The 27,867-nt window shown below is 42.1% G+C and overlaps 1 protein-coding gene across 1 annotated transcript in view; it reads left to right on the top strand.

Moving 5' to 3' along the window:
• The first annotated feature begins 7,801 nt into the window (after positions 1-7,801).
• The window catches only part of PLS1 (plastin 1), a 104,741-nt gene continuing 84,675 nt past the window's right edge, over positions 7,802-27,867 (top strand). Inside the window, exon 1 of the mRNA XM_060149158.1 lies at positions 7,802-7,846. The gene's annotated coding sequence lies outside the window, so the exon portion shown is untranslated. The remainder of the gene's footprint in view (positions 7,847-27,867) is intronic.

Below are 27,867 nucleotides of genomic sequence, written 5' to 3'. Positions count from 1 at the left end.
GAAGCAATAATTTGAAACAAGCCTGGGTCAGACCCACCTGCTGATCTTAGAGAGCCTCTCAGAGAGGCAGGAGCAGCTGGAGCTCATCCTGGGGACAAAGGCACTGGTAGGAGCCATTTTGGGGAGCACCATCTACCCCATGGACTCTGGAGCTGGCGAATGCCATTTTGAAGTCCTGACTCTAGCTCATTAGCACTAGCGCCCAGCCCTGCCCACCAGCCTTTTGGCACCAGTACTGGAAAACCTCAGGCCGAGCAACTAACTGGATGGAGACACAGCCTCACTACCAGCAGGCTTGCTGCCTTAAGACCCCTTGAGCCCATAGACACCCTAACCCAGCCCCACACAGCAGAGGGCCCAGGAGAGTGCACCAGCACTAGCCCTGGGACCCCACAGCCCTAGAGCCAGAGACTCTGGGATCTGGCTCCATCCACCGAGGGGCTGGCACTAGCCCAAGGACCAGGCTAGCCCACCAGTGGGTAGGCACCAGCCCTAGGACCCCTTGGGCTCCAGCCCCACCCACTGTGGGCCAAAACACCAGCTCCAGGACCCCCAAGCCCTGCAACCAGAGACCCCAGGATGCAACTTTGCCCACCAGTGGGCTGGTACTAGGCCTAGGACCCACCCTTACTCACCAGTAGGTGGACACCAGTCCTAGGACCACCACAGCCCTGCACCCTACCCACCACCCTGCAGGCCAGCACCAGCCCCAGGACCCTCTGGGTCCCAGTCCAGCCCATGAGCAAACTAACACCAGCCCTAGGACACCCCCCACCCGGACACTGACCCTGCCCACCAGCAAGCCGATACCAGCTTTGAGACACCCTATATCAGGAACTGGCCTCACCCACCAGCAGGCCAATACTAGATCCAGGACCTACAACCCTGTAATCTCATACTCCAGAACCTGACCCTCCCCACCAGTGGGTCAGCACTAGCCCCCAGACCCACCAGGGCCCCAGAGCCAGCAGCCTCTGCACAAGGCAGGACCTGGCAACCAACCAGACCAGGGACCAGCCATGCCTAACAGACCGCCCACAGTAGTCAGACCACCACAACAGAAGGGCCCATGCAGCCCAAATGGGGAGCACTCCTAGAATATATAGGTCTGGTGGCCAGAGGGCAGTGTGTTGTTGGGATACATAGGACATCTCGTACAAAAGGCCACTTCTCCAAGGTCAGGAAACATAACCAACCTCCCAGATACATAGAAATAAAAGCAGCCAATTTGGCAAACAGAGGCAATAGAGGAATATGTTCTAATTGAAGGAAGAAGATAAAATCCCAGAAGAAGAACTAAGTGGAGATAGGCAATCTCCCTGATAGACAGTTCAAGGTAATGATCATAAAGATGTTCAAAAAACTAGGGAGAAGACTGGATGAACAGAGTGAGACATGAGAAGTTTTTTTTTTTTTTTCCAGAGGCCACTGTAGGCTCTTTTTTTTTTTTTTTAATGTATATTTATTTTTGGCTGTGTTGGGTCTTTGTTTCTGTGTGAGGGCTTTCTCTAGTTGTGGCAAGCGGGGGCCACTCTTCATCGCGGTGCGCGGGCGTCTCACTATCGCGGCCTCTCTTGTTGCGGAGCACAGGCTCCAGACGCGCAGGCTCAGTAGTTGTGGCTCACGGGCCCAGTTGCTCTGCGGCATGTGGGATCTTCCCGGACCAGGGCTCGAACCCGTGTCCCCTGCATTGGCAGGCAGATTCTCAACCACTGCGCCACCAGGGAAGCCCCCATGAGAAGTTTTTAACAGAGTTAAAAAATATAAAGAACATAGAGAGATGAAGAATACAATAACTGAAATGAAAAGTATACTAGAAGGAAGCAACAGTAGATTAGATAATACAGAGGAACAGATTAGCAAGCTGGAAGACAGAGTAGTAGAAATCACTGAAGCTGAACAGAAAAAAGAAAAAAAAAAAAGAAATGAGAACAGTTTAAGAGACTTCTGAGACAGCATCAAGCATACTAACATTCACATTACAGAGGACCCAGAAGAAGGAGAGAGAAAGGGACAGAAAACATACTTGAAGACATAATAGCTGAAAACTTCCCTAACAGAAGTTAGGAAACAGACAACCAGGTTCAAGAAGCACAGAGAGACCCAAACAGGATCAACCCAAGTGGGACCACACCAAGACACATTGTAATTAAAATGACAAAAATTAAAGATACAGAGAGAATATTAAAAGCAGCAAGGGAAAAGCCACAAGTTATGTACAAGGGAACTCCCATCAGCCTATTAACTGACTTTTCAGTAGAAACTCTGCAGGCCAGAACGGAGTAGCGTGATATATTTAAAGCGATAAAAGGGAAAAACCTACAATCAAGAATACTCAAGCCGGGACTTCCCTGGTGGCGCAGTGGTTAAGAATCTGCCTGCCAATGCAGGGGACACGGGTTCGAGCCCTGGTCCTGGAAGATCCCACATGCCACAGAGCAACTAAGCCCGTGCGCCACAACTACTGAGACTGCACTCTAGAGCCCGTGAGACACAACTACTGAAGCCCACACACCTAGCGCCCGTGGTCCACAGCAAGAGAAACCACTGCAATGAGAAGCCTGTGCACTGCAACGAAAAGTAGCCCCCGCTCACCACAAATAGAGAAAGCCTGCGCGCAGCAATGAAGACCCAATGCAGCCAAAAATAAATAAATAAATTCATTAAAAAAAAATACTCAAGCTGGCAAGGCTTTCATTCAGATTTGATGGAGAGATCAAAAGTTTTACAGACAAGCCAAAGCTAAAAGAGTTCAGAACCACCAAACCAGCTTTACAAAAAATGTTAAAGGGACTCTGCTGAGCAAAAAAGACCACAACTAGAAACGTGAAAATTAGGAAAGGAAAAAGCTCAAAAGCAAATATACAATAAAAGTAGTAAATCCACCATGTATAAAGCTAGTAGGAAGGTTAAAAGACAAAAGCAGTAAAATCATCTATATCCATGGTAAGTAGTGAAGGGATACACACACACAAACAAAATGTAAAATACGATGTCGAAAACAGTAAGTGTGGGGTGGGGAGAAAAAAATGCAGGCTTGTTAAAGTACCTTTGAACTTAAGGGATCAGCAACTTAAAATAATCACATACATATGGCTATGTGTAGTGTGGGATATATAGTCTATGACTATGTAACATCCTTGTATGGTGACGTATCATAACTAGATTTATTGTGGTGATCATTTTGAAATATATAGAAATACCAACTCACTATGTTGTGTAACAGGAACTAATATAGTGTTTTAGGTCAGTTATACTTCAAAAATAAACAAACATAGAAAAAGAGATCAGATTTGTGGTTACCAGAGGAGAAGGGTTGGGGGAGGAGGGATTGGATGAAGGTGGTCAAAAGTTACAAATGTCCAGTTATAAGTAAGTACTAGGGATGTAATGTAAAACATGATAAATATAATTAACTGCTATATGTTATATATGAAAGTTGTTAAGAGAATAAATCCTGAGTTCTCATCACAAGAAAACAAATTTTGTTTTTATTCCTTTAATTTTGTATCTGTGAGATGATGGATGTTCACTAAACTTATTATAATAAACATTTCATGAGGTATGTTAGTCAAATCATTATTCTGTACACCCTAAACCTATACAGTGCTGTATGTCAACTATATCTCAATAAAACTGGAAGAAAAAATTATAAAATAATGTAAAAAATAAAAGGTATCTGGGCATTCCCAGAGATTCTGATTTGATTGATTTGGAGTAAGGTGTATATATATATATGCATTTGTCTACTTACCAAAAGGCTCAAGCATCTACTCATATGTCTATTAATCATTTGGATTTTGTTTTCTGTTAATTACCTACTCAGGACTTTATGAGTTTTATTTTGGTTGTATCTTTTTATTGATTTATAGGAGCATTTTAATATATTATGGACATTAACCCTTTTCTGATAGATACTCTGAAAATATTTTCTCTTTGTCAGTTGCTTCTTGTCATATAGAAATTTTAATTTTTATTGTATCAAATCTGTCCGTATCTTCCCTTACGGCTTCTGGGTTTTGAGTCTTGCCTAAGAAGGTTAACCCCAAGGTTAAAAGTGTTCTTTTGTACTTTTTACTAGGATTTTTGTATTTGAGTTTCCTAGTATTCATTTTCTCATTTATTTACTGGTCATTTTCAAATAAGACAACGTGTTTCCCAGATGGAACATGCATTTGTCAGTATCGAAGTCCCTTTTGCTAGTTTAAGAATAAAGAGGTTTATTACAAGATGCAGATAATACATGGAATCATTGGGAGAAACAGACTTCGTCATGAGAATCCAAGAACTCCCCAAATTACCGTAAAGGCAGTTGCTAACTCTGACAGGATCAGGAAGCTGCCAGAAGAGGATCATGCTTTCCCCCTCTCCTCATGCGATTCAATTTTCAACCAAAGTCTTACATGACCTGATGAAACCTAAATCATATCTGGAACCATACCTACAAGTAAATCTGGGAAATGTAGTTTTTGGCTTTCCAGGAAGGGATTAAAGAAGCGAGTTAGGGCAATCCACAGTGTCTGTTAATGTGTTATCGACTAGTCCATCACTTTCCCATTATTATTATTATTTTTTTTTTGTGGTACGCGGGCCTCTCACTGCTGTGGCCTCTCCCGTTGCGGAGCACAGGCTCCGGACACGCAGGCTCAGCGGCCATGGCTCACGGACCCAGCCGTTGCGCGGCATGTGGGATCTTCCCAGACCGGGGTACAAACCCGTGTCCCCTGCATCGGCAGGCGGACTCTCAACCACTGCGCCACCAGGAAAGCCCTCCCATTATTTTGATGTATCATCGTTTTCATAAGTACAGCACAGATGAAAAAATATTTGAGGACAATCAGTCTTTGCCACACTCCACAGCTGTTTTCCTATTTCCCATCTGTTTCAGTTAATGTTGTACATGAGTTTATTTTTTTCAACTAAGGATGGGCAGGGTGTGGAGGGAGGATAAAGAATGTAGTAAACTGCCCCAGATCATCTTTCTATGCCCTGAAGCCGTTTCCACCCCATTGCCTGTTAGGCTGACTTCATCCTGAAATAATTCCTCAGCTTGATCTTCCAGTCCCTACCTGCTCATCATCTGCGTCTTTTCTGAAACCTGGATCATCCATTTAGTTCTTTATCTCAGTCACCAAAGTTTTAAATTCCCAACTATCTGGTCAAAATTTCTGTACTTGCGACATCTTCTCATGATTATTTGAAGGTATTAATTATACTTTCCAAATGTCATCTTCTGATGGTTGCCTAGCTCTGTTTTCTCTACTGTTAGTTGTAGAGATGGTGTTTCTCTCATAGTTGTTTTTTCCTCAAATGTATGATATAATGTTTAGTTATCTGTTCAATTTTGTATTTTATTTTATTTATTTATTTTTATTGAAGTAGTGTTGATTTAACAATTTTGTATTTTAGAATCTCTATTCATTTTACCTTTTTATTCACTGTAGCCATCCTTTGCCAATTTGGGGTAAGGAAAAGTACTCGAGAGGCCAGGGTGTATTGGCAGCTCACCCTCCAGGTATGGGAGACTCGTGTTCTTCCTGGAAGTCCGTAGCTACCAGGACCACAGTTTAGACCCGGCTGCGGAGGAAAAAGGTGTTGACTAGCCTAGCTGCTCTAAATCTCTTTCCCCAGTTACTCTCTCTGACCAGTGCCTCAGTGCCCTCCTTCCATTTCTTGATCTGTTAGCTGAGTTTGCACGCCCTTCCCCCAACTGCTCCATCCTTTGCCTTAGCCTCCTCCTCTGTATGATTTGAGCTGAACGTTCCTTCCATCTTCGTTCTCTGAGATATGATCCTCTCTGTATTTTGTCTTTTCTCAACATTTCTGGTTTGTTCATGGCAGTTTTTCTTGTTTTCCTGGGATATTTTTTTCTTTTAACAAGTATCTTGCGGGCTTCCCTGGTGGCACAGTGGTTAAGAATCCGCCTGCCAATGTAGGGGACGTGGGTTCGATCCCTGGTCCAGAAAGATCCCACGTACTGTGGAGCAACTAAGCCCATGCGCCACAACAACTGAAGCCCATGCGCCTAGAGCCCGTGCTCTGCAACAAGGGTAGCCACTGCACTGAGAAGCCGGTGCACCGCAACGAAGAGTAGCCCCCGCCCGCCTCAACTAGAGAAAGCCCACAGGCAGCAGCGAAGCCCCAACGCAGCCAAAAAAACCCCACCATTTTTTTCTTTACCTTTATGGGGAAATAATTTATATAAAATCCATTTAATAAATTTAAAGTGTGCAATTTAGTTTTGACAGTTGGAGACTCCTGTGAAATCTCCACTATAATCAAGACAAGATTTCTTTTCCATCATCCCCAAAAGATTTTTACTGCCCCTTGACAGCCCATTCCTCCCTTTACCCCTGGCTCCAGGCAATTACTGGTTTGCTTTTTGTCACTTTAGGTTAGTTTGAACTTTATATAGATGGAATCATATATTTGTCTCTGGCCCCTTTCACCCAGCATAATAATTTTGAGATTTATCCATGTTGAAGCCTATATGAGTAATTCTTTCCTTTTTTTTTTTTTGCTGAGTAGTATTCCATTGCATAGATGGATATCGCACAATTTGTTTATCCATTCACCTGTTGGTGGGCATTTGGGTTCCTTCTGGTTGGGGCTATTGTGAAAAAAAAAAGCCACTGTGGACATTCATATTCAAATCTTTGTGTGAACATGTACTTCTCTTGGGTAATAACTACGAATGGAATGGATGGGTTATATGGCAGATGTGTGTTTAACGTTTTAAGAAATGTACTGTGATAACTCACAACTCCTTTACATCTGGGCTCAGATAAGGATACTTAAGCCACTGATTTCTCTAGGTGTAAGGCAGGGAGATATCCTTATTCTCCTCAGCCTTAGCCCACGTACTTCCATATTTAATTAATTATCGATTCTGTTGGGTTCCTAAACTAATTCCAACATCCTTCTTTTTCATCTCTCAAGCCATACTAATATCATCTCAGGATTTCTTGGGTACCTATTTTGTACCCAGTATTGTGCTAGGCGCTAAACGGTCACACAGGACTTTGAGTTAAAGGGGCAACAAATTAGGGCCCCCTCCTGTTGCCTGGACATAGCTGGAGACACTACAACCATAGGCTATGCTACAGGCAAAATACGTGAGAACTCGTTGCATTCCACTTACTTGATTCACATGCTAGAGGAAATATCCCACCTTTGCGTGTGAGCTGTAGTTATTTAATTTTTAAGCAGGTGTGGCTGTTAAATGAAGAGGAAGTGTTATGTGAAATCCCAAAAAGAGGGAGAAGGGGAGAGAAAACTTTCCTCTTTTAATACCAAATATGTATATCTTTTCTTTTGACCGGAGGTTCGCAACGTGTGGTATCCGAGTTAGTAGTACCTGTTTCCCCTGTGAAAATGTTAGGCATGCAAATGGTCGGGCCTCATCCTAGATCTACTTGAATCTGAGCTCTTGAGTGTGGGAACTGTGTTTCAACAAGCCCTCCACGTGCTTCAGATCCACACTCAAGTTTGAGAAGTACTGTGCTAAGATCATTCCAATTGTGCAGATGGTCATCTTTAGGCTTGGAGGAAGGTGCGTCCTGGGTAGCTTTGGGCAGTAAGGATAAGGTTGCCGCAGCGCCCCTCCACCACTCCCCGCCTCTCCTCTCCCAGCACCTGCAGCTCCACTTCAGCTCTTGGCCTCGGGTCCTTTCCGCTGGGAGCCGCAACCAAAACCCGGCAAGTGGATTTCAAGTTTGCTGACCCGGGTGCCGGCCGGGCATGCGTAGTGACGCGAGCGCAGCAGCTGGGCGGGCGCGGCCAGGTAGCCGCAGAACTGACCTGCGGGTGCCTGGGTCGGGAGCGGAAGCTGCGGACTGGAGGGCAGGTAACGCGGCGCGGCCGTGGGGTCCGAGAGGAAGCCTGAACCGACAGGCAGAAAAGAAAGCTTTACTTCCTCGCAGGCGCTCCGCGGCGGCTCCAGGAGAGTCTCTCCGGGTTTCCCTCGCTGGAGAGGTGGCTCCCGGAGCCCGCTGTGCAGTGCGGCGCCCGCCGACCTCAGGGCGCGCTCCTGCTCAGTCTGGGCAGCGTGTAGTGCGGGCAGGTGTTAACTCGTGTATTTATGCTATTTACCCAGTAAGCCTGAGAACTGCATTATGATTCTCTGCATGAAGTTAGGCATTGCGTTAACTTTTCTATTTTCCTCTCTTTTAAACTTTGAGTGGCCGCTGGTGAGGCTTTCTGATCCAGCCTGTTTCGCTGGACTTCTGTGACTGGTTTATTTGCTTTTGGTCTTTTGGTGCATAGGATCAGTAGGACTAGAGTGAAATCAGCATCCGTGGTTTCTGGTTTTGGTGCCTTTCCTGGAGCAGGGGGCCCCTGGATGCGGCATTTAAAAAAAAAAAAAAAGCTAACTTTCAGCGCGTTTCAGTGCCCAAAACTTTCTGCATTTCAGCTGCATTTTTAAGTAGAGACTTCATAAAGTTGAAGATCCCCCCCTTACTTTTCTACATTACTGTTATTTCAGGTATCGTTTGGTCTTAAAAGGAAGCGGTCTTTTATTTTATTTTTTAAAATTAATTTTTATTGGAGTATAGTTGATTTACAGTGTTGTGCTAGTTTCTGCTGGACAGCAAAGTGAATCAGCTCCACATGTACATATATCCATTCTTTTTTAGATTCTTTTCCCACATAGGTCATTAAAGAGTACTGAGTAGAGTTCCCGGTGCTATACAGTAGGTTCTTATTAGTTATCTATTTTATATACAGTAGTGTGTATATGTCAGTCCCAATCTCCCAATTTATCTCTTCCTCCCTTACCACTTAGTAACCATAAGTTTGTTTTCTACATCTGTGACTCTATTTCTGTTTTGTAAATAAGTTCATTTGTACCAATTTTTTTAGATTCCGCATTTAAGTGATATCATATATTTGTCTTTCTCTGTCTGACTTCACTCAAAATGACAATCTCTAGATCCATCCATGTCGGGAAGCGGTCTTTTAGATGAGTAACAGAATTCTCACTTTTCTCCCCTTTATTTACCCTGTCATATTTAATAGTTCACAGAGATATTTTACCCTGGGGCTGCGGTATTGGAAACGCGTGTACGAGGTTAAGGTTATGCTGCACAAATTTCTTGGATAACCTGTAAGGCATAAACAAAATTTGGGGACCCCACACTGAACATTCTTTAAGTGTTAACTTTATGATGTGGGAGGCGTGTACATAGAATTAATAAGTTTAGGAAAAAAAAATTTCTAGTTCAGGAGGAGAAACCTATATGGAAAGGGAATACAGATATCTGCCTTTTCCTTCACCCCGCTCCTGCCCCCGCCCATGATGAATGTTTTAATGGCAGAAATAATATACAGTTGGTTTAGTTTTGGCCTGTGGAGACCTTCGAGGTCAGCCAGTTCAGCTGCTTCAGTTTACAAATGAGAAAACTGAAACCAAGGAGGTTAAATGACTTGCTGTGGCTGCCGGAGCCCCTCCTTGGCAAAGCTGGGCCCAGGCCCCAGGTTTTCTGATTTGCAGGGCTCTTTTTACCATCCCCGGCCAATACTCTCCTCAGAGTTTGGTTAGATTATTACACTTTCTTTTTCTCTTCTACCTCCTTATACTTTGTAATCTGGCTTAGGCAGAAGATTAGCTATTCCTGCTACTAAGCTTGCTAGTACCTCGTAAACTCCTTTCAAAGAGTACCCTCTCATTCAAGCCCCACCTAACAATTGGCTGGTCTTGAAGACGCCCTCCTTCCTTGCCTCAGAATGCTTGTTTGCCTCCCTCCATGTTGAAGTCCTGCGTATGCTGCAAGGTGTAGCTCACGTGTGCCTCTTCCTAGAAGGCTTCCTTGATTACTGCAGCCAGAAAGTAGCTCTCCCCCTTCTGAACCCTCTAACGTTTATTACTGTTGCCTGTGCTAGTATCCCTCGTCTTCAGTATCCAGGATTGTTGAATTTTAGTACATAACCCAACTTCCTGACCACTGTGTGTAAGCTCTTGGAGCTTCAAGCCTATGACTTAGACAACCCACCCAGAACTAAGCACCAGTAATGTTCTTGGTACTGTTTGTGGGAGGGAGGAAGTGAAGTAGGGACGGTTTGGTAAAGGGATTTGATGTGGATGTTCTGTGAAATGAGGGAGGCCACCTTAGAGCTATAGCAAGACAGTGGCCAAGTCAAACCAGCCTGATGGGATGATTCTCATATCTTCGTGAGAGGTCATGATGGATCATTTAGGGCAGTTCTGGGGACAGGAGTCAAATCATAACAGGGGAGAGTTGCCTAAGGCCTGGACTTAAGCATGTGATTCTAAATGCAGAGTGGAGGGCACAGATGTGAGAAGTGTTGTAAAGGGGAAAGCATTTGTAAGAGACTAGATGCTGGGACTTCCCTGGCAATCCAGTGGTTAAGACTTTGAGCTTCCACTGCAGGGGGCACTGGTTCAATCCCTGGTCGAGGAACTAAGATCCCGCATGCCGCGTTGCCAGAAACTAGATGCAGAGAAGAAAAGATACTCTGAAAGTTGCTTTAGCTTCAGGTTTGGCGTGTTGGTAATGTTCTTTTTATTTTATAAATAACCTCCAACGGTGACATTCTCTCTTTCTGTTTCTTACAGCTGTTGATGTGGTTGTCTCATTTGCCATTCTAGATGATAAGTTCTTTGGGAGATGACCTTCAATCCCTCACAGTGCCAGGCACGTAGCTTTGCAGTATTAGATACTCAATAATCATTGCATTAATAAATAAACAAGTGTACTTTGACATGGGGAGGGTGGGAGTTTAGGATCTTAGAGCTATAAGGTAGCACTTTATCCAGACCATCCCCTCATGATGTAGAGGTGGAGCTGAGATGTGCTTAGCTAAGCTAGTTAGTGGTTTAGCCAGAGCCTCTGCCCTAGTTTCATTGCTACTAGTCCTTAACTTTTCAAGGTTGATGACCCCAAGATTAATTTGAGTTGGAGATGTTCTGTGGATCAAAAGCCCTCAGAGACCTAATCTAAAGAGGGGAACTTGGTGGCCAATGGGAGGATGTCTGTGTCATTGGAAGAGATGACACACAAAGCATGACTGGCCAGTTCAAGGTTGAATGGGGCAAGGCTGCAGACCTGGGGATCTGGAGTTGAGGAGGAGTCTGGAAAGGACATCGTGGCTTAGCTTGTCAGTGGCAGAAGATACAAACGGGTGGGCCCCAAGTCCGTGGACTGAGAGTGTATTTGGGAGAGATATTTTACACTACGGGGAGGTAGTGAGTGATGGCCGTGGTGTTTATGACCCAGGAACGTGAGGTAAGCTTGAGAGAGAGAGAATTGTGATCAGACTCTCCACCTGGAAAAACAAGACAGAAGGCAGGGCTTCCAAACCCCAAATCCTGGAGCAAGAAGTAGTTTGGTATATTTGTTTACTTGGAACAGATGTTGCCAATAGCCGTTTTGCAAATCAAAACACAACTCTTTCACTGAGCTGCACACAGCATTGAGGGAGCTGTTGGAGGGCACACATCCTTTCTGTTGACAATCACACTGTAGTTGATCACCATCTTCAACTGGCAGTGATGCCTCTTCTTATGAGTCAAGAAGAGAGAACACTTGGGAGGAGATACGGAGTTTGAGAGATGATTACTGGGGGGTCAGGGAAGGGTTGGCTAAGTATAGAGGAATTACTTTTTTTTTTCATCTTGACGTTAGTCCAAGTTGATTGGACAGTGAAATGCAAGATCAAGCAGTATGTTGAAGTTAATGTCACATACAGTTAACACCCAGGTATTAAATTCCAGAGTAATGTATCATAACCCTGTGTAAAATGACTGTACTATGTAACTTTCTCCAAATAATAATAGTAATATTAGTAGCTAGTATTTTAAAACGTTTTCCACGGATCAGACACTGTACTAAACACTTTACGAGCAATATGTCGTTGAATATCTACAGACCATCCGATGAAGTTGGTGCAAATGTTATTCCCATTTTACAGCCTGGAAAACTGAGACTTAGGTAAAAATCACATTTCTGAGGTCACATCATGGACAAGTGGCTGAACTGAGCTTGGATCCCAGACCCACCTGACTTCAGGCACTGAGAGCTAAAGTAACTTAATCAAATAGCTTAACAAAATGAAAAATGGATAAATGTGGTAACCCTAACAGATGCTTAGAATGGCTACAGATTTTATCTGGTGACACTCCCAACATTCTTTGAGCCAGACTTTCATAAGAGAAACAAAACAACAGTGATGAATCTTTCTGGGTTTTGTTTTTAAAATTATTCCACTCAGTCTTTATCTCCTTTTCACCCTTGAAGCCTTCCTGGAGGCAGAGACAGCAGCTCTTTCTCTGGGTGCGCCGTAAAGCTCTTTTGGGGTGATGGAGGTGAGTTGGTAGGGATCCAGGAGATGCCTCTGGAGTTGGGGGGTGAGACACTCACCTTGTGTATAAGCCTAAGGACTCTAGGGTGAACAGTTCATAAGGATTTTTTCACCTGGGGTGGCAGGATCCATCGTTGGGAGCTCCTGGAAGATCTGTGGGTCCTGACCCTCACCCTGATCTCAGATCTTTGAACTGTGGTCAGAACCCCCAGGCTGAATCCAAACCTGGACATTTCCGCTGGGATCCTTCAGTTCAGGGAGTTCTGAAGTCAGTGTGGACATGTTGCAGTTGGAGGTGGGTGTCGATACCTCAGGGAAGGCCCCGGGGTCAGAGACAAGTGATTTAGGGTCAGGGCTGGCAGGCGTCAACCTTGACCAGCTGACTTGGCTGTGAGAAAATGTCCCGTACCTCCCTGCTTGGTGTGCCACATTACTCTCTCATGGGAGTCTCAGAATAGAATCCAGCTGAGGATGTTCCTCTCCTCCCTGTGCTGCCTGAGCCCCTCTGTCCGTTTCCTGCTTCTGCCTCTGTGCTGGTTCTGTGCATTCTCAGGGCCTGTCTCTGGACGCGAAAGGAAAGGCCGCCGCCTGCTTCAAGCCCTTACCCATTACGTGTTTCAACATCCAAAAATCCAAATCAACCTTTTGATGAAAATCAGGGAGAAAGAGGCCTTTGTGATGCCTGCCGGTTTATTGGTTATAAAATGGTTATACAGTTTTGATTGCTGGAACTGTTGCTGACATATAAAATCATATGAGATGTGAGGCTGTGTTAACTTTGATCATCTTATTTCTTTTCAGTACTACCATGTCTGAAAGTGCCTACTTACTTTTTCTGGTGAGAAACATGTAGCGTGGCTTCTGTGAAAATGAGTTGCTTTTTAGTAATACTGTGGGCACAGAAAGGGCGAGAGAGGACTGATTAGGAGAGTTTTTCTCTTATTTAAAACACTTGTTTCATCAGAAAGTATTTTCTCTTCTGAGAGTTATGTGTTATTTGTTCATAAAGTCCAGTTGTGAAGGAGACTTTAAACTTTATAATAGACTAGATTTTTCTTTTTGAGCAATTCAGAGCTATAAAACTACAAGAATATTTGGGTTACAACTCACTGCACAGAGACATGCCTTCTTCAGAAAACCCAAGCCAACCACAAAGAAAACACGAGAAACTCTTTTTCTGATAGTAAGGTGGATGGATATCTCAGTAAAGTGGAAGCAAAAGGTTTTGGGGAATGGTTGACAGGAGAAACTCAGTATTAGAGGAAACCAGAATTACTTCATTATTGAGAAACTCAATAAATTGTTTAAAGATCCAGTCCCAGGAAATAACATTTAAAAGAAAAATGATGAAAGCCCCTTCAATTTGTTAGAGAACCAAAAAACAAGAGATTTTAGCAGTACTGTCAAAATGGAATTTGGATTGAATTTGAGTTTAAAACATTGGTAATGGTAAATGTATGTAGAAGGATTTCATGTTAATTGCCCCCTACAATGAATTCCCACATGGGGCCTCTGCATTCCATGAATAAAAGAGTAAACCTATCTCCGTGGATCACAATTGTAAAACCCAAAGTGATGCATGACAGTCTTTGACCTAAAACTGATGTTGATCAAGGAAATTTGAATGCCTTAGACAGAAAGTACTGGCTGCATTCACACTTTGTTCCCATAGCTGTTGCTCAGAATCTAGATTAAATTGTTAAAATGAAAGAAAAACGGGTTCAGAACTGACTCATTTACAGTGAATGATCAAAGGCACAAGTAGACTTTTTGTCTCATTTCACTTTGTCATCTTAAATGCCACCTTTTATGGCTATATTGGGTTTTTTTTCTTTTTTTGTCCTTGATGATATATACTGTGTACTGTTTATAGGTAAAAATCAATGCAAACTAGAATTCTGAGGTTTGATAAATGTCTCTGCTTAGGGTTTTAATGCTGTTCATCAATAATTTGGTGGAATGATAATATCAAATTAGGACATAATTGAACCTTCAGCTCAATAGCAAGTTAGTATTTATAACCATTGGGAACAAATCAAAAGTTCTCAAAGACTCCGTAATTCTTTCACTTGAAAGCTCTCTCAGCATTTTGTCCTGGTCAAGTCTCCCTTTTCCTTCCTCTCCCCTCAGAGGGTCATCGGGACACTCTTTTGGTCCAAGGGGTATTGCCAAGAGTGGCCCAGTTATTTCAGAGTTGAAGTGTTATTAGGTCAATGAGGTGCCAGGCATGAAACACAGCTCACAAAAACCGAATGATGTTTTTCAGCAAAAGTTCTCATGCCAAGTGAATTAATTTTGGGAAAACAGCACTAGCAGCAATTGGCCTGATCCCTCTTCCTATCCTCAAACAGCCCAAGTTAAACCCAAGATCAGCATCTGTGGCTAAAAGGTAATCTGAGAATCTCTGAATGTTTATTGCTCAATCAAAATGAGCCCCGTAGGGTAATTAAAGTTTAAATATCTGAAATCAGTTGGCCTATGATCAGGGCCGTGGATGAGAAGTCAAAGTCTGTGATTCTGTTTCTGACCCCATGAGAAGAGAGGCCTTCTCTTCAGCTGAAGATTTGATGATTAAACAACTTAGTAAATGTGAAAGCAATTAGTAACCTATAAGGTGAGAAGGTAAGGTATTTATTGATATAATAATTTTCCAGCTTCGCTGCCTTTCATTGATAAGTGGCCAAGACTTTGAGAATGAATGACTTGCCTGCCTGAGGTTACCTGGCTTGGAAATGGCAGAGATGGAATTCACATCTGTGTCTTTTCATTTCAACATTTGACAGACTGTTAGGGCTCAGCATTGGGACTATAGTGATGGCCAAGACAGGTATAGGGTCCCTGTCCTCATGGAGCGTCAGTCTACCCCAAATACAGTGCTCTTTCAGTCAATCCATATTTCCTTCTTTTACTGACCAGAGGGAATAATTTCTCTATGAAATTGACATCTGGCTTTTATAAAATCTTAAATGTGTTTATGGCTAAGCCTCGACTATGGAGCTCTTTAAGTGATGTCTCTGGTCCCAAAGGTGCCTTCAACAACTGCCCCCTAAACTTCAGATCTCACTTGACAGGGTATTTATTCATCTCCATTGTGGAGAGAGAGGAGTTGGATGCCTCTCAGCATCCTTCTCATGGTCAATCAGGGGCTTGTTGCAGAAGAATACTTTTCCCTCTTCCTCTGCAAAATCAAAGGGATTTGATTGCCGAAAGGGAGCTGGGCTGCGACAGCACTATAAGTGAGGCACGGTCCATGTACTCACAGGTTCTCAGTCAGTTGGGGGAGGCAGACACAGAGACAGCCTGGGACACAGGTGAGTACCAGGAGGAAGGGCAGAATGAGGCTTCGGGGGAGCCCGAATGGAGAGCAGTTCATTCTGTTCAGTGGGTTGAGGAAGATGTCAAGACTTCTGAGCTGAGCCTTGAAAGAAAAGCACAAGTTCAATCTACAGAGAATACCTAGAGGAAAAAGCGTTCCTCGGGGAAGGGACAGCATGAGCAAAAGCACGGAGACAGGATGGAGCTGACCTGTTCAGGAAAATACGGGTACTTTAGTGTGTTCTAACAGGTGCTCGGGCCTAAGAATGAGTTGGAGAGCTTGTTAACAAACAGGTTGGTGGGTCCTAACTCCAAGTTTCTCATTCTTTAGGTCTGGGGTAGGGCTGGAGAATTTTGTTTTCTTTTGAGTTAGGTCTACATTTTAGTTTTTTTTTTTTTGAGCAGGGAAAGTTTAATATAAAGAATTATTAACTATAATGGGGACTTGGAGTAATGAGAGATTGGGTAATAAGTAGCAGAGAGAATATAGTAATATAGGCTGCTTCCTATGTCTGCTATTCCTATATTCTTTTGTTTTTAATTAATTAATTAATTTTATATTTATTTTTGGCTGTGTTGGGTCTTTGTTTATGTGCGAGGGCTTTCTCCAGTTGTGGCGAGCAGGGGCCACTCTTCATCGTGGTGCGCGGGCCTCTCACTGTTGCGGCCTCTCCCGTTGCGGAGCACAGGCTCCAGACGCGCAGGCTCAGTAGTTGTGGCTCATGGGCCTAGTTGCTCCATGGCATGTGGGATCTTCCCAGACCAGGGCACAAACCCGTATCCCCTGCATTGGCAGGCGACTCTCAACCACTGCGCCACCAGGGAAGCCCTTTCTATATTCTTTTTTTAAAATTTTTTATTGGAGTATAGTTGCTTTATGTGTTGTGTTAGTTTCTGCTGTACAGCAAAGTGAATCAGTTATACATATACGTATATCCCCTCCTTTTTAGGTTTCCTTCTCATTTAGGTCACCGCAGAGCACTGAGTAGAGTTCCCGGTGCTATACAGTAGGTTCTCATTAGTTATCTATTTTATACATAGTGGTGTATATATGTCAATCCCAATCTCCCAATTCATCCCACCACCACCTCTGGTCCCCCCTTGGTATTCATACTTTTGTTCTCTACATCTGTGTCTCTATTTCTGCTTTGCAAATAAGTTCATCTGGGCTGGAGAATTTCATTTCAACAAGTTCCCAGGTGATGCTGAGGCTGATGGTCTGGGAATCACTTTGAGAGCCACTGGAGGAGAGTATAGTAATGTAGGTTAGATAGGAGAGCTAGAAACAAAGTGGTTTTCTTTTGAAACGGTACTAACTTCATAAAACTGTTGTTACAGGGTTTTTTAATTGTTATTTTCTTTTTAAATTAGTTTCATTTACCAAGTGGTTACTGCCTTGTGCCCTTTGCTGCCCTCTGGAAGTTCCTTACCCGCTCCACCCTGACCCCAACCCCCCAGTTCTCCCAAGAAACCAGCCCTTTTCTTGTATTCCATATTTTTGAAATAACTGCGGTTCAGCCAGTATGACATTCCACCTATGGAGAGCTGAACGGCTGACATCAGCCAGAAGATGTTAGGAGTTGACCCAAACCAAGCGTGAATGACTAATAAACTCAAGCAGTATGTATTTGGATTTAATTTTGTTAATCTGGATGTAATGTTAAACTTCATTTTGTAAGTATTTTTGGAATAGCTTGCAAGATCTGAGGTCAGAGGTAGGATGTACACAATTGCAGGAAGTTCCTTACTTGCCCCTCAGAAAACTTGCAGTCTCGTAGGAAGGTTAAGATATATGAATTCCTGGCTCCAGTACAGGGCAGCTGGTGCTAAGTGCTATAAGAAAGATAGGAACCAACCGTGATAGGTCTGAGAAGGAAGAAGTTTCACTTTCCATTGGAATAATTAGGGCAGGCAGGGCAGAGTTGATGGGGTAATCATTTATGCTGTCTTCTGATGTTTTACCCATCTCTGTGAGCCAGCTGATAAGAGGGCTTCCTTTTGTCTACATAAAGAAAATAGTGGAGGAGGAAGCATATGAAGTAGGCAGTAAAGGATGGGCAGGTGCTCACCAGGTAGAGTAGGCAGCGGGGGGAGTTATGGGGAGAGGTGTTCCAGACAAAGGAGCAACTGAACCTTCAAACAGAGGTGCAGCAGGGAAACGCGGGTTCAGCCAGTGCTGAGTTCTCCAGTTCATTACGGAAAGTACAGGGAGATAAGACTGGAAAAGCATTTTGGGAAGATGGTGGAACCTCTTGAGTATGAGGTTGCGGGATTTGGACTTTATTCTTTAGGCAGTGTGAGTCAGGTTTATCTCGGCTTACTTTCACTTCCGGTTTACTCCTGACTCCCAACACATGGGAAGAGGAGGAACCCCATTTCTTGCCGTGTATTGACCTGTGGTTCATATTCTTTTGGAAAAACACCTAAAAATGCTTTTTTTCTGGCTCTGGTTTTAATTCTTTTTTTTTTCTTTTTGCCGTGCCGCTTGGCTTGCAGGATCTTAATTACCCGACCAGGGATTGAACCCGCGCCCTCAGCAGTGAAAGCACAGAGTCCTAACCACTGGACCGCCAGGGAAGTCCCTGATTTTAATATGTGTATTTCAGTCATCTTGCAGACTTGCAAAAATTAATCCATCATATTAAAGGCTTCTGTGTCTTTCAAAAATATGTAAAATATAAAAGGACAGCCAATTTCAATTTCTGAGAGACAGATTATAAAAAACGAGATAAAAATAAATCACCAAGTCAAGTGATTATAGTACTTGTTCAGGGTTGTTCTGGGAAGAGAAGGGAATTCAAAAGTGAAGGCTAAGGCTGTAAGCATGGTGTTCTACAGATACTTTCAAACTGACTTCAAGTGCTGAAGGATTACAGAGGTAAAAGTGAAAGGTGACGTGGTGTCTCTTTGGGATGCTTTAGCTATACATTGGGAGATTCTACTGGTTGAGTACTGGTTTAGAAAAGCTTGTCTCTGGGGAATAGAAGGTACTAAGGCCTTCTGTTCATCTTTTTGGGGTGACGTCCACAGATGGTAAAGACATTTGCGTCTCAGTGGAGATTTTGAGAATCTTCCGTGTGTGTCTCCTAAAAAGAATCCTGTGTTTAAAACTACAGTGTGGTGGGAAAAGCAAAAAAGGTGGATTCGTAAGTAGAAGTTGCCACCCTGCGTTGTCCCTTGCTTAGCTGATGGATAGAAGAGGTGGCTTCTATCAATAGAAGAGGTGAGTGAGTGGGACAGAGCTGAGTGACTCGACTCATCCATAGCTGAGAGGTTCAGTGGGTAGGAGAATCTCCAAGTCATTCAGCCTGTCTGAACCTTGGTTTTTGTTGTTGTTGGCGTTTTGTTTTTCTTTTTTGTTGTGGATTAAATAAGATAAAATAGGAACGATACAATATGCATGTTAGATCAAAATCTTCCCATACGAAGATTTATTTTGTTATACGTTCTGTGGCCACACTTGTGGCCACGCAGAGTGTGAGTTTCTTGAGGGCAGGATTGTGTCTTTTTTCACTTTGTATCCTCATTGCCTGAATGCAGGGAGGCACTTGATAAATTGTTGAATGAATGGAACATGAAAAGGAATGAATGAATGGATGAATCTATACCCACCCCCACCCCGCTCACATACCCAATATTTTCTAGCTTCTACTTGCCTGTAGAGACTTAAGATCCATGGTGCCTTAGTTTCAGACTGCTAACTCCAGGCCTGTGTTTTATTGACAGTAAATCTTGAGAGAGACTCCAGCTTTACCCAGGAGACAGCTGCATAGCTTGAATTCAAAGTATAAGAATCTTTGTAGATTCATATGCGTTCTAGACTAATTCCAGAAATGAATTAAATAATAATATGTAATAGGAATGTCTCACATGTAGATAATGCTTATACGTAAAACAGATTCACCTCTGAAAGAAACTGACATATATAAATTGAGGTTATATTCCTCTTGAAGTATTTCTTATTGTTTTAAGAGAAATCAGATTAGAGGTGAGTAGGACAGTAGTTTATAGAGATGCTCAAAGAAATGTATATTAATACACTAATCTACTAGAGGCTTGGATACCTGTTTTACCTGCAGTTAAATGAAACAAGAACTAAAAGTAACTTTCTTCTACCTTAGGTTTTACAGTTTCTCTAACGTTAACAGTAATTCAGTTCTAGATTAATGAAGTTAGACTTGATTAATATGGGAAAAAAATTTGTCTCTTTCATTGTGAACAAAGTAGTTTGGTTTTTAAAATTATACTTCCTGTTAATATACATCTGGAATGTGTAGGATAAAAAAGATTAAACTTTCTAAATTTTCACTGAGTTCTGTCCTACCTATGTGATATATATTGTGCTGTGGGAGACTAAAGTTTAATTGACATATTTCTGCAAGATGAGTATTACATTTCTCATAGGACCAGGACAATGAATAATGGAAGAACTGAAAGCATTGTAATTTTCTAGTGATTCAGAGGAAATGATTGCATTCAGAGGTAGCATTCTAAAAGAGTACACAATGATACTCATTTTTTGTAAGTTAATTTATTGTTAAATATCAGTGGGAATATTTTTTGCATCCTCTTTCACATCTCAGGCAACTTTAGGGAGGCCTTATATTTATATAGTTTGCTCATTTAATCTGAAAAGCCTCATTCAAACCATCTGTGTGCACAGGTTCTTTTCATTATGTTATGCCCTTAGGCATTACACTAAGGGTATTACAAAATCAAACAGAACACTTCTCAGGGAAATTAAAGGTTTCTATCAACCAGACAGTGTCAAAATATTCGCCTTGAATAGGATTGAATTGTTCCATCAGTATTCTTGGTGTACATGATGTTGTTTTTTAAGCTAACAACTTTATTTATTAAGATATAATTCACATACCATACAATCCACTCATTTAAAGTATAAGTCAGTTTTAGGGCATTTTCATCACCCTATATCCACTAGCGCTCCTCATTTCCTCATTTTTCTAAAAATATGGTGGACAGTACTTTGTTTGGAAATGTTTGCTCCTGTAATTCAAATCCTGTTAGTCATCCTGTACCTCTCCCCAGGGAATGACAAATCTACTTTCTGTCTCTATAGGTTTGCATATTCTTTTTTTTTTTTTTTTCTTGCGGTACGCAGGCCTCTCACTGTTGTGGCCTCTCCCGTTGCGGAGCACAGGCTCCGGACGCGCAGGCTCAGCGACCATGGCTCACGGGCCCAGCCGCTCCGCGGCATGTGGGATCTTCCCGGACTGGGGCACGAACCCACGTCCCCTGCATCGGCAGGCGGACTCTCAACCACTGCGCCACCAGGGAAGCCCGATTTGCATATTCTTGACATTTTGTATATACGGGATCAGACACTGTGTGGCCTTTTGTGTCGGGCTTATTTCACTTAGCATAATGTTTTCAAGGCTCACCCATGTTGTAGCACCAATACTTCACATTTTTGTGGCTGAATAATAGTCCATTGTGTGGATCTACCACATTTTATTTATTCATTCATCAGTTGATGGACATTTGTTTCCACTTTTTGGCTACTATGAATAATTCTGCTATGAACATTAGTAAACAAGTTTTGGGGGGCCATATGTTTTCATTTCTCTTGGGTGTATACCTAGAAGTGGAATTGCTGGGTGGGTCATATGGTGACTCAACATTTAACACTTTGAGGAACTGCCAGACTGTTTTCCAAAGTGACTGCACCATTTTACCTTCCTACCAGCAATGTATGAAAGTTCCAGTTTCTCCACATCCTCACCAGCGCTTGTTATTATCTGTCTTTTTGACTATGACCATCTTGCTGTGAAGTGGTGTCTCATTGTGCCGACTTTTTTTTTAAATTAGTAAACTTCATTTTTTGTTAGAGCAAGTCTAGCTTTACGGAGAAAATAAGCAGATAGTACAGAGATTTTCCATGTGCCTCCACACTGATACACAGCTTACCCTATCATTAACAGTTTACACTAGTATGGTACATTTGTTATAATTAATGAACCAATGTTGTTACATTATTGTTAACTATAGTCTATGGTTTATTCATATTTCCTTAGTTTTTGCCTAAAGTCCTTTTTCTGTTCCAGGATCCCATCTAGGAATCCTGATGGATTCCTGATGGATCCACATTGTATTTAATTGACATTTAGCTCCTTAGGCTCCTCTTGGCTGTGACAGTTTCTCAGACTTTCCTTTTTTTTTGTTGACCTTGAGGATTTTGAGGAAGAGTAGTCAGGTACATTGTTGGATGCCCCTCTGTTGGAATTTGTCTAATTTTTCATTCTTTTTTATGATTAGGCTGCATTGACATTGATTTTTAGCATAAAAAATGACAGCAATTTACTTGGAGCATAAAAAAATACATAATCAGAATTGGAAATCAGCAAAAGTATGGTAAATAGGAAATTCTTAGGAATTTAAAAGGTTCATTTGCCTCTGGAAAATGAGCAGAAATTTAACTCAAGATATATTTTCCTAGCAAGGGCTTGATCACATTGGAAGAGGATCAGATTAAGTAAGAGAATTAATTTTTGTGACTGTCATTAGACAGCATCTAATCTAAGGATAAAGCTGAAGATATATTTTTCACTGCTTTAAATGTACCTGAGAATGTTGTTTTGCTTGTAATAAAACATAAAGGGAATAGAAATTCCAGTTGACTTTAAGAAGAATTCCACGGTTCAGAGGCAGCAAGGGTCCAACGTGCAGTAAGTACTTCAATCTACATCAGTTCCATTAATCCTTACAGATGCCTTGTGGAGGGGTCAGGGAACTGAGGCTCTGACAGGCTGTGTCTTTGTCTTTTGGCCTGACTCACACAGCTGTCAGTTGTTGAGCTGAGATTTGAACCCAGGGCTGTGGAAGTTTATACCCTGCTGTTTGCCAGGCCAGGCTCCAGAGTTTCCAGTGGTTTTAAATCAGGAATGTATCAAAGGACACAGGATTGAGTCCTTATCTTTCTGGATGTTTTTATTGCCTGCTGGAGGAGATAGCATCTCTCTGTGTCCAAAGCCCCACCGAAATGAGTCTGTCCAATGAACAGCATACTTGTTCCTGCTGACAAAAGAGAACTGGGCCAGCTCTGCCCAGGGCCCTCCACCATCTTGTCCATGGTGCAGTAACCCCACTGCCAAATGTGTCTCCTGAAAATGAAGTCTGAGAGTCATAAAGCAAGACAAGAGCCATGCGGGAGAACAACAGATTCAGCTAAGGTTTGTCAGTGGTTACGTCATTTGGTGAACATAGCTCAAGGTACATAGCTCAGTATATATCTCAGTAAGTTCTTAAGTTTATTGATAAGTGAGTGGCATAGAGGATTTGGCTTTAAATACTTATCTTGGAATAGGAGTGGGTGTGGTAATAATCTATGAATGAACTTGAAATGAAATAATAAAGTTGCACAGATACCTGTCTGAGGAAGGTTTGGAAAATTTCCTTAATTCATCCTTGTAAATGTCTCAAATTGGTTGATCACAGGATACAAGGCTTCTTTCTGCTCAGACTTTCTGTATGAGTCAAGATAGAGTGGACTATATTACAGTAACAAATCAACCCTGATATTTCCATTGGTTTCTTATTCACATAAATGTCAGTGAGCATTGGCTCTATTCCAGGGTAGCTGTTCTGCATACAGTGACTCAGAGTCAGGCTGCTGTGATTTTTGTGATTTTGCTGTTTTAACATGGGACTTCCAGATTGTCGCAGCAGAGAAAGGGGAGCTAGAGGATCACGTGGCTCTGAAATGCTTTGGAAGAGGGGCACAAGTCACGTCTACTCACAGCCCATTGGCTGGAACTAACCACATGACCTGCTGGAAGTGAGGGGCAGCACATGGCTATTCAGTGAACAATACGTGTCTTTGCTTCACCACTTCAGAGTAAGAGAACAGGTTAGTTTGGGGTGGGGGTGGGGAAGAAACCTCCAATAAAGAGAGAGAAGTCTACTAAGATAGTGATAATTACCTGATAGTAATTTACGTATGGCTGATTCAGCGACTTGATACCATTTGTGGATATCAAGGCTACATCTTCCAAGGGGATAACAAAGTGTACTTCTTTCATATCATAATTCTTCAGGTGATGGCGCTGGTGATCGAAGCTTGTATTTACTGAGGTGTCCTAAGTGTTTTACATGAATTAAATTAATTCAGATTGAGGACTGTGATTTCATCTCCATGGTAAATCCTCTCCAGTTTTATCAGCTTGCCTTGTTGGAAATGGTGCCTAGATTAGACCCATCACCATGCTAACAGTTCTCCTCTAGAAACCAGATTGTCACTGTACTGTCTTAAAAACAGCCTCCTTAGGTTGAAGGTGGCACTCTGGATGTTGTCTAACTAGCGTGGGTTACAGTGAGACCCAGTGTTTACTGTGATTTGGATTCATACTTGTACATGTGCAACTTAAGACTCTGCAAACCTCTTTAGCAGCTGTATCTAGAAATAAGGCTTGTGGTGAACTAAGACTTAAGACCATAGGATTTTTGTTTTTTTGGATATATAAATGTTTTTCTTCCAAAGTAATCCTCTTTGATTGTGTTTTTGTGATGCCATTTTTTTTTTTCTTAACAACATACTGCCGGTAAATGCAGAACTCCTCTGTAGTTTGTCCTTATGATCTGCCCTTTCCCCATCCTCCATTGTGGCCTAAAATTCTACCATTAGAATTACAGGATATCAAGGACAGTAGCTGGGCCGCACAGACCGCAGCAGTCCTCTCTTGTTCTGTGTCTGAAAAAGGCTCTCTGTTGTTTGAGAACAACTCTCTTTACCACACCGAAGGAGCCCCACCTCAGGTTCTTTATGTTGATGCCATATTCATTCATCAAATATTTACTGAACACAGTTTGGGCCAGGCACTGAGCTAGGCCCTACAGTCTCCGCCCTCATAGAAACAGCAGTCTAGACCAAAGGTTGGCAAACTTTGTCTGTAAAGGACCAGATGATAAGTATTTTAGGCATTATGGGTCATATGGTCTCTGTCTCAACTACCTAACTCCGCTCTTGTAGCACAAAAGTAGCTGTAGACAATATGTAAGTGAATGAGCTTGGATGTGTTCCAATGAACTTTATTTGTGGGCACTAACATTTTGATTCCTTAATGTCACATGTCACAAACTATTATTCTTTTGTTTTTTTAAAAAACTGTTTAAAAATGTAAAAGCCATTCTTAGTTCATAGGTAGTATGCAAGCAGGCAGCGGGCCAGATTTAGCCTGAGGGCTGAGTTTGCTCATCCCTGGTGTAGAATCAGCTCTGTACGGTGTTTTTTTGTTTGTTTGTTTTTGTTTTTTTTAAAACAGAATCTCTAAAAAAGAATCCATATAAGTGGTTTGAGTTTAGTTGTAAAGCTCTGTATATTTTTCTTCTCACAAGTAGATAGTGAACTGCCTTAATGATTACTTAAATTATTCAAGTTCAGTGTTTAAAGATAATTAACTTCATCCAGGCCTTTATTTAATAAATATGCCTCCTATCAGTTATTGGGGAATGTCGTTTCTGCAGACTGAGATGATTTTTCCATCCCTTCCTCCCTTTCCTCCAAATATATTATGTGTATACCTTCATGTACACATATATGTACGTGTACACATAATATACAAGTGTGTACACAACTGTATTACTTTTGAGGACCACTAATGCTGTGAAGATCATGAATCACCAATATTTAAAATAATAGCTAACATCTATTGGGTACTTACTATATGTCAGACCCTTTTCTAAGCCCTTTGCTGTTTATTTTAATTAATCCTTCCCCAAGCTCTATGAAGTTGGAATTACCATCATCATCATCTTCATTTTTTGACTGTGTAGACCAAGACTCAGAATGACTCACCCGAGGTGATATAGTTAATAGGAAGCAGAGTCTATATTCATTCTCAAGAATTCTGACTCCAGAGTCAGGGATTCTAATGATAAATTATGCCTTCCTTGGTACTGAAATACATGCGTGAAAGTAAACTGTGTTTTTAAACTACAATGGAAGAAAATAGAAGTGGTGAATAAAGATTAAAAAATTATTTTTTCTAAGAAGCAAGAATGTGATTGCAAAAGGAAACATTTAGGAAGCAAGTGTTCTAATAGTTCTCACTGATTTAATTTTAACTTGTTTCTGTCCATGAATGAAGGTAATCAACTTAAGACTTTAACTTCAGGATAAGCAGTGTGCTGAGAACTTCCTCTTTCCTGAACTGAATTATCAGGGCAGGGCTGGATTTACAGTAGAATGGTGCATCATGTCCAGCTCAAAACTCATAGTACAGATACTTTATATTTGTATATAGCACTTATAAAATACTCTCTTGCTTGTGACACACTAGGTGGAAGCACTTTGTAACCTGCAAATTGTATTCCATAGGGATCATTGTTAGTCGTTCCAGTGGACTATTCCACTATAGATATAGCCTTAGCCCTACTTTCATTGCTCCTTAAGTTGGATCAGTAGAAAAGGTTAGATCTCAAGGGAACATAAACTGTGAAAGATTCTTAGTGGACCATTTAACATTTCCCTCATTTACTTGTGGACCCGTTTTATGTTGAACTAGGAGGAAAAGGACTACAAAATCCATTCTTGTCCTGGGAAGTTTCTGAGAAGTAAGGCCTGACACATTTTATTTTCCCATTCAGATGCTGGCTGTAGAGGGAGAGAAGTGAGAAAGAGAAGGAAGAATTCTGAAAATCAAATTTTTACCTTGACACTGACTCACTCATCTAATCTTTTTTTAAAAAATTTATTTAATTAATTAATTTATTTTTGGTTGCATTGGGTCTTCGTTGTGGTGCACGGGCTTCTCATTGCGTTGGCTTCTCTTGTTGCGGAGCACGGGCTCTAGAGCGCAGGCTTAGTAGTTGTGACACGTGAGCTCAGAAGCTGTGGCTCGCGGGCTCTAGAGCACACGCTCAGTAGTTGTGGTGCATGGGTTTAGTTGCTCTATGGCATGCGGGATCTTCCCAGACCAGGGCTCGAACCCATGTCCCCTGCATTGGCAGGCGGATTCTTAACCACTGCACTACCAGGGAAGCTCCACTCATCTAATCTTATGGACAAAGACCAGGAATTCAAAAGGTATGCAAACTTGTGCCACTCTGGGGCGAGTCTCTGGCTGTGGCACTGCAGTCATTTGGTGGTAGCACAGCAGTACTTTCAACCAGTTCATTGTGCGTGCAAATAACAGCTGATTTGAGATAAGAAAAGATCTTTGTATGCTTTTATGGCACAGTGATCATATCCTAATTAGATAATAATTCTCCTCTAAGTTTTTCTGTGGTCTAGCTTATTGCTAAATAAAAAGGGACATCAGGTGACAGGGTCTTTCTGAAAACAGTAAACTTTTATTTGCTTTATATAATTTATAATTAAATGGGCCATAAAGTTCTACGTCTGGCGACTTCGGATTATGGAATTTTTGTCCTGTAACAACACAGGTTATGGCTACTTTTGCTTTCAGTGAGTCCTCATCTTTTAAGGAGCTCGAGATGTTGGGAAAGGGATTGCCTTTTTATTTTGACTCCCTTTCCCCTCTTTCCCCTCACCCTCCACGAGTCTGGGCCACTTTGGGGTAAGCCCTTGCCCATTTGTTCATGATTCCTACAATTACGGCTTCATGACTGAGAATGGAAGCAACCAACAGCTGAAGAGGAAAAAAAATACATATGTTTCTTTTTCTCATGATCACAGTACTTTAATTTGAATTTAAGGTTACTTGATGAAATCAGCAGTGGCAGGTAGTAGAGCTTGTGCTTAACCACTGTTGGTTCATGTATGTTCTGTGGAAGAAAGGCTGTGGGAGAATGGGGATGGCAGGGGATTGTAAGGATTGTGGTGAACTTGAACGTTTACCCTTTATCTAACGGCATGACTGTCACTGGCCTAGTCCAGTGTTACCATGTGGAAATGTGGGCTCAGTGTTGCCAGACATTCTGATCTGAAAAGAGAAAATAGGAATCTGGATTTTATGTTAACCTCCTCATTTTTATATATTTTCCCCAAAAGTTAATGAACACTCAGTGGGCCACAGAGGACACATGTCCAGGCAGGATTTGGCCCATGGTCCCACTTTGTCCCTTTGGCAGCCGGAAGCTCTTGTAACTGCTTTTTCACTAAACTGAGATGGGTGCCCGGGAGTATGGAGGCCACAGAATGCAAGACCTGGCTTGGATTTCACCCTCTTCTTTCTTTTTTGTTTGGCTGATGAGGTTGTTTTGTAAATTTTCTGCTCTTCTTAAGGGAAACCTTGTGCTATCCAGATTTTTCTC

Source organism: Lagenorhynchus albirostris, chromosome 5 (genome assembly GCF_949774975.1).
Source record: "Lagenorhynchus albirostris chromosome 5, mLagAlb1.1, whole genome shotgun sequence".
NCBI lineage: Eukaryota > Metazoa > Chordata > Mammalia > Artiodactyla > Delphinidae > Lagenorhynchus > Lagenorhynchus albirostris.
This window is presented reverse-complemented; position numbering and strand designations above follow the sequence as displayed.